Source organism: Lacerta agilis, chromosome 16, assembly GCF_009819535.1.
Source record: "Lacerta agilis isolate rLacAgi1 chromosome 16, rLacAgi1.pri, whole genome shotgun sequence".
In the NCBI taxonomy this organism is placed as follows: domain Eukaryota; kingdom Metazoa; phylum Chordata; class Lepidosauria; order Squamata; family Lacertidae; genus Lacerta; species Lacerta agilis.
The window spans coordinates 5,878,133-5,885,267 of record NC_046327.1 but is presented as its reverse complement, the minus strand read 5'-3'; positions in this window follow the sequence as shown (position 1 = coordinate 5,885,267).

Sequence of the window (7,135 nt, the reverse complement as noted above, 5' to 3'; positions counted from 1 at the left end):
ACTGAGCAGCAGAGGGCGATCTTAATATAGCTGTAGCTGAAAAAAGCAAGTGTGTGACTGTAAAAATAAATTCATTCATTCATTATTTTTGGCTGGCCTTTCTATACTCGCAGGAACATGTTGGCACTTTGAAACTTCTTAAAAATGTGGGTTGGTACAGCTCCACAGTGCTTTTTAAATGTACCAGTAAAGGGGAATATGATGTGCATCTTCACAAGCATTGTGCTGCTTTCCAATGCATCGAAATGCAACCACGCCATGGGGTTATGCTGCAGCAGGAGCAGAGGGCCTCCTTCCAACCAGGGAGCCACATTTCGGGGGGGGGGGCAAAGCTAGAGTCAAAGGGACAGGACAATGGATGCATGAGTTGTCATTGTCCAGAAAGTTCAAGGTTGCATCCCAGCCAGGTGGAAACATACTTGGTGCAAATCATGACCAGTGAAGGGTCCGGCCTGGGAAGTGTGTTGAGGGCTGTTTAGAGAGACCTGGAGGGCCATATCCAGTCCCTGAGCTTGAGGTTCCCTACCCATGTGCTACAGGCTGTAGAAAGACTTGCATTTTTTTACAAATAGCGGGAGGTGCTGTCAGATCTTGAGAACAATTGTGTGCTTTTATGAAATATGTTTTGTGACGGGTGTTAGTTTAAAAGCAACACACACACCCTCTGTGAACCCAATTTCCCAAAGGCTGCAATCCTGCTGGGAGTAAGCCCTATTGAACTCAGTAGGTCACACTCTGGAGTAGACATGATTGAGATGGCAGCGTGCTTGCTCTACTCTTCCCTTTGGCTTCCTCTCATAGGCTGTTCAGAGAGAAAGAAAGGTTTCCATGCATGTGGTTCCAGCCCCAGCCCCTGATGTCTCCAGCTTGGGCAGAGAAAAGACTCCTGCTTCAAACTCCAAAGAGCTGTGCCAGCCAGCACAGAGACAGTACTGGTCCTTGGTGGACCAATGGTTTTCACTCAGTATAAGGCAGATTCTTATTTTCAGAGGCGTACCTAGTCTTTGGCAAGGAGGTGCATTGTCGGCTCTGAAGCAGGGGAGAGACCATGGACCAGAAACTCGAAAAGTTTGCTTTTTGTCGCCTTTAGCGCTCTGCCAGCGACTTCCTTTGCCATCGGGGTTGGCTCTGCTCTTCCTCCCCTCCTCCTCTTGGTCCATCCGTCTACTTTCCTCCTTCCCTCTGCTTGCTGCTTCCCCTCCTAGCCACTCTGAAAAGAATAGAGTAGGCATTGAAGACAGCTGATCTATGAATGTGTAAGTCTTATCCTTTAAGAGGAAGGGAAGAGTGCTATTTCGGAAGCTGTGTCTGCATACTCCTACATTTAGGAATCGGTGGGCCTACTGCCTTTCTTTGTACTTGCTGAAGGAATTACAAGGCAAATGCTTTTTAAGGTTCTAGCTTTCTGGAAATTCTTTATACAGGTGAAACTCGAAAAATTAGAATATCGTGGAAAGGTTCATTTCTTTCAGTAATTCAACTTAAAAGGTGGAACTAATATATGAGATAGCTCGCTTTGCATGTCATGAGTCTATGTCAAGCCTTTATTTGTTATAATTGTGATGATTATGGCGTACAGAAAAGAAGAAGAAGAAGAGTTTGGATTTGATATCCCGCTTTTCACTACCCGAAGGAGTCTCAAAGCGGCTAACATTCTCCTTTCCCTTCCTCCCCCACAACAAACACTCTGTGAGGTGAGTGGGGCTGAGAGACTTCAGAGAAGTGTGACTAGCCCAAGGTCACCCAGCAGCTGCATGTGGAGGAGCGGAGACGCGAACCCGGTTCCCCAGATTACGAGTGTGCCGCTCCTAACCACTACACCAAACTGGCTCTCAACCACTACACCAAACTGGCTCTTACAGCTGATGAGAACCCCAAATTAACAATTTAAGCTTTTGGGGTTTTCATCAGCTACACGCCATAATCATCACATTTATATAACAAGCAAAGGCTTGACATATCTCACTTTGCATGTCATGAGTCTATCTCATATATTAAACTCCAGTAGCTAATGAAAAAAATTGCTTACATAAGTGGACATATCCACGATATTCTAATTTTTCGAGTTTCACCTGTATACTGCTTTAGGTGTTTGACACAAAGCAGGTCCACAATCCAGAGAACTGTGGCTGTTGCCCTCTCGTGCTGCTGTGTAAAGCAAACCATGGGTGCCCTAATTGTTTTGAAGAAGTGGTGGTGGACGGGCAGGGCCCGGATTCAGAATGCAGGACAAAAGCGACCATTTTGTCACTGGGTGAAAAAATAATTCTTTTTGCTCTGCAGAAGAGTGGGTACTGGAATTTCTCTCAGCCAAGCTTTGAATACCAGTCTGTGTTATCCAATGCCTGTCCTTTTCTGGTATGCTCATATGGATGGGACAAATGGAAATAATGTTTTTATGCACTTAGAGTGTGTGTGTGTTACTGTAATAACTATGAAATGACTCATGGGGTTGAACCACATTATTCTCATGACGTTTCGTGAAAGAGTCACCTGAGAAAACAGCCACCACCAAAATGTTCGGTCACAATGAGTTTTAACAGACATAATAAAGCAAAGGGTGTTTTCCAAGAGAATATCTTGATTTGCTCATGATAATAAAAAAAGCATTGTTATACGGAGGAATTTCTAAAAAAATGGTAAAAATGTCTAGAAGATTTGGGGGGGGTAGCTCAACAACTCCCCACCCACCCCTCCAAAAAAAACCTCAAGAACTTCTGTGTCCAGATTTTCACTTTTTGAAATATGGCAACCCTACAGTAGGGGGGGGGGACATTGGGAAAGGGGATTTAGATTTTGTGTCAAAGCCTGTCTCTGGAAACCTCAACAGTAACCAGGAGATGTTGCAGTCAAGCTTCAATTTTGTTCTCAGAAACAAATATTTGAGCTTCTGTATTTAACACAGAGGCAGCCTTTTTAAATCTTTTTTGGCTAGCACTCCTTGCTTTGTATGTTTGAAGAGGATGGCTTTGGACTGCTGGATCTTAGGGTGAAGAAGTCTTGAGATTGTTTCTCAATGTTTCTGATTTGGAATGAAGAATAAAGGGCAGGCAGAAGGTATATTGTGAGTGAGCAATAGATCAACGACCAGTTTCAAACAGACAGCTAGTTAGTAACTCCCTGGAATCTTGCTCGGATGCCTGATTATCGTCTTCCAAAGCAATTGCTCTATTCCGAACTTAAAATGGAAAGCGTAATGCTGGTCATCAACAAAAGAGGTTTAAAGACTCTCTCAAGGCAAATCTTTAAAAATGTAGTATAAACACTGACAACTGGGAAACACTGGGCTGTGAGCGCTCCAATTGGAGAGCAGCCTTTCCCAAAGGTGTCATGGGCTTTGAAGATGCTTGTACTCAGGACAAAAAGGAAGAAACGAGCTAAGGGGAAGGCATGCTTGGCAAACCCTCACTGTGATCAACTCCTGCCTTGAAACCTATGTCCCCACTGTGGAAGGACGTGTGGCTCCAGAATTGGCCTCCACAGTAACTTACGGACTTACTGTTAAAGACTCCAGAGAAGCGGACACGGGGCAATGGATTCAAACGACAAGAAAGAAGATTCCACCTAAACATTAGGAAGAACTTCCTGACAGTGAGAGCTGTTCGGCAGTGGAATTTGCTGCCAAGGAGTGTGGTGGAGTCTCCTTCTTTGGAGGTCTTTAAGCAGAGGCTTGACAGCCATCTGTCAGGTATGCTTTGATGGTGTTTCCTGCTTGGCAGGGGGTTGGACTGGATGGCCCTTGTGGTCTCTTCCAACTCTAGGATTCTATGACTGTGTTCATGGAAGACAATCTTAGCTACAAGTGATTGCCGAAGAAGAAGGAATCTTGCAAAAAAATAAAAAATGCTGGACCACTCAGACCTTCCTCTGATCCAGCAAGGACCTTGTGTTCTTGAGCAAGCAGCCATACTCCATAGTGCTTAACAAAGATGAATTATACCTAAGAGATATTGACCTATGAATGCCTTTAAAACGTGTGCCGTGTCAGACGGAAAGCAGCCAACCCGCTGTTCCAAGTGCAAAGCTTGCTTCCCTCGTTAATTCTTCCACAATGTTGTTTTTAAGATTTCCTTTGCAGTATACAAAAGGTAAATATCCCTGCTTTCTAAATCTACAGGATGCCTTAAATAACCCTTTCTTTCGGCTTATTATCCTATGAAAGCTTATTGGCTTTAGAGGCAATTGTCTTAGAATGGTATGAAATGCTTTTGGAGCCCTGGCGGTTTCCTTCCTGTTTGAGTTTAAAGGATTTTCCCACTGGAATCATATATGGTTGTGTTTTCCCTTCTTATGGGAAGTTGGTTTTCATTAGAAAATATATTGTAATGCAAACAAGCTGAGGAGGTTGTGACCATCTCATAAATTTATGAGCGGGGACTATGGATTACTGAGTACTTTGAGTTCTTAAAGCTCCCACATAGAGAAAAATGAAACCATTATTAAAAACACCAGGGGTGTGTGTGTGTGTGTGTGTTTTAAAAAATAGTTTGTGCGCTTTCCCCTCCAACTGGGTTTGTATGAGGCAGAAGGGAAGTCTGTGGTGTTGAGTCAGTATGTTTGCCAGTTTTCTAAGTTTTCCACAGCGATTTGAGGTTTAGATGTTCTTCTCTCCAAATCTTGGGGAATAGGCATTGATGTTCTGGGAGACAGAGAGCTAGCCAGACTCTACAGAGTAGTGCATGGCTTAGACTGGTAATAATAATAATAATAATAATAATAATAATAATAATAATAATAAATTTTTATTTATACCCCGCCCTTCCCAGCCAAAAACCGGGCTCAGGGCGGCTAACACTAATTAAAATCACAGCAAAAACATAAAAACAATCAATTTAAAATACAGATTAAAATACAAATTTAAAAATTCAAAATTAAAACTGCAGTCTCATTTCCAAATAGCCCACCAATAAAAGAATGAAGCATAACTATCAAACAGAAACCAACCCAAAGGCCAGGTGGAACAGCTCCAGGTGGAACAGTAACACAGGCATATACCCCAACAGACAGTGTATGTAGGGCTTTTTTCCAGGGGAACTCACAGGTACTCAGTTACAACTCCTCTCAGGTGGGTTCTGGCAAGTGGTTCCCCCCTGGGGGTATTCAGAGGTACACAGTACCAGCACCTTTCCTCCCAAATGTTAAACGTGTGACACTGTTATTATGATGGAATAGGACGCGCTGTGGTCTAAACCCCTGAGCCTAGGGCTTGCCGATCAGAAGGTCGGCGGTTCGAATCCCCATGACAGGGTGAGCTCCCGTTGCTTGGTCCCTGCTCCTGCCAACCTAGCAGTTCGAAAGCATGTCAAAGTGCAAGTAAATAAATAGGTACCGCTCCATTGGGAAGGTAAACGGCGTTTCTGTGCGCTGTTCTGGTTCGCCAGAAGCGGCTTTGTCATGCTGGCCACATGACCTGGAAGCTGTCTGCGGACAAAACGTCAGCTCCCTCTGCCTATAGAGCGAGGTGAGCGCCGCCACCCTAGAGTCGCCCGCTACTGGACCTAGCAGTCAGGGGTACCTTCCAGATGATACAGTATTTGACTCAAAATCCCATCAGCCCCAGACAGCAATGCCAACGGTGACAGAAGATGTGAGGAGTAATCCAACACAATATGGAAGACCAGGGGCGTAGCAAGGTAAATTGGTACCCAGGGGCAAAAAAAAAATTGTCACCCCTCCCCCCGGGCATGGGAAGGTCAGGTGGTACCTGGTGCGGAAGATTTATTGTAAACCCCCCATTGATTCCCCCCCCCGCCGCAAAAATGGTTTTACGTTATTTCATATTTTCTTACAAAGGAATAATAACAAGTAATAATAATAATAAACTTTTATTTATATCTCACCCTCCCCGGCCGAAGTCGGGCTCAGGGTGGCTAACATCAGATACATAACATTGGTATAAAATCAAACAATAATTAAATTACCTCCTAAAAACATCTCAAAATCAAATTAAAGTCTAATTAGAAGGCTTTCCACAGGGTTAGGGTTGGGAACAGTAAGTGCTCCACTGAACTGAAATTTCAGCCTTCACGGCATAGGAAAACAGCCAAGTGAACAGCTATTTTGGTGGAGGAGGGTCAAGATATTAACCGATATGCATGAAATTTCATATATAGCTATGTAATCCCTAGTATAGTAAGATAAGACCTTCGGAGCAGGCATTAAAAAAAATTCAGGAAAAAAAAAATTTTCAAAAAAAATTGTTCCTTGATAATTTGTCACCCCGTCCATTATGGAGCATGGGGCGGTCCGCCCCCCACCCCCCTTGCTACACCCCTGTGGAAGACACCCTGCTAGGCTGACCCTTGTGTAGTGAATTGGCCCTCCTGGCTTGCCATATTGGAAGCAGCCAGAACCGCTCTCTGGAACTGTGCTTTTAGTTCCGGTTCTGCCTTATAATCCCTCCTCGCAGCTATTTCCCTCTGAGCAAATCAGGAAGAATGTTCAGTAAACAGATTATCTGTAAGCCACCCGTAATTATTTGATGATGCAAGCCCATAAGAACGGCAGTGACAAGGGATTATTACCTGAGGTGTGGATCATCCACAGAGCACCACAGAAGGTAACAGGCAACACCGCACGCCGCAAGTTATCTGTTTGTTAATTATTTATTTGGATGGCGTCTTGTTACGCCTCCTTCCGGCCACTCCTGCAGCCAAGCTGGGGCCAAACGTCTCGCTCTGCTTTTCTTTGGACCACATCAGTGAGGCCGAGAGGGGAGGTTTTGTCGTCTGGGGCAGCCCAGGACCTCCAAACACATCGGCCAGGATTGCGCCCCGGAGACGTCACTTGGATGTTGCTAATACAGTGGTTTGACTTTGTCCCGTCCCCCCCCCCCAGAGGTGCGCCTCATTGTCTCTGGAGACAGCCGGGTGCCAACCACCCCGCTGTTTAGCCAAAAAGGCTCCCAAAGTGACTTACATAAAACCTGTTAAAACAAGACAGTCCTTGATCACAGGCTTACAGTTTAAAAATGACAACATGCAAGGGGAAAGGGACAGGGAAGGGAAGGGAAGGGAAGGGAAGGGAAGGGAAGAAGGGATCAAACTCAAACCAATTTTCTTACAGTGACCACCAGCTGGCCTGGCACAGTTCAAGGGTAAGAGGTCTGTGGCATGGGACCTCTGCGTTCCATCTC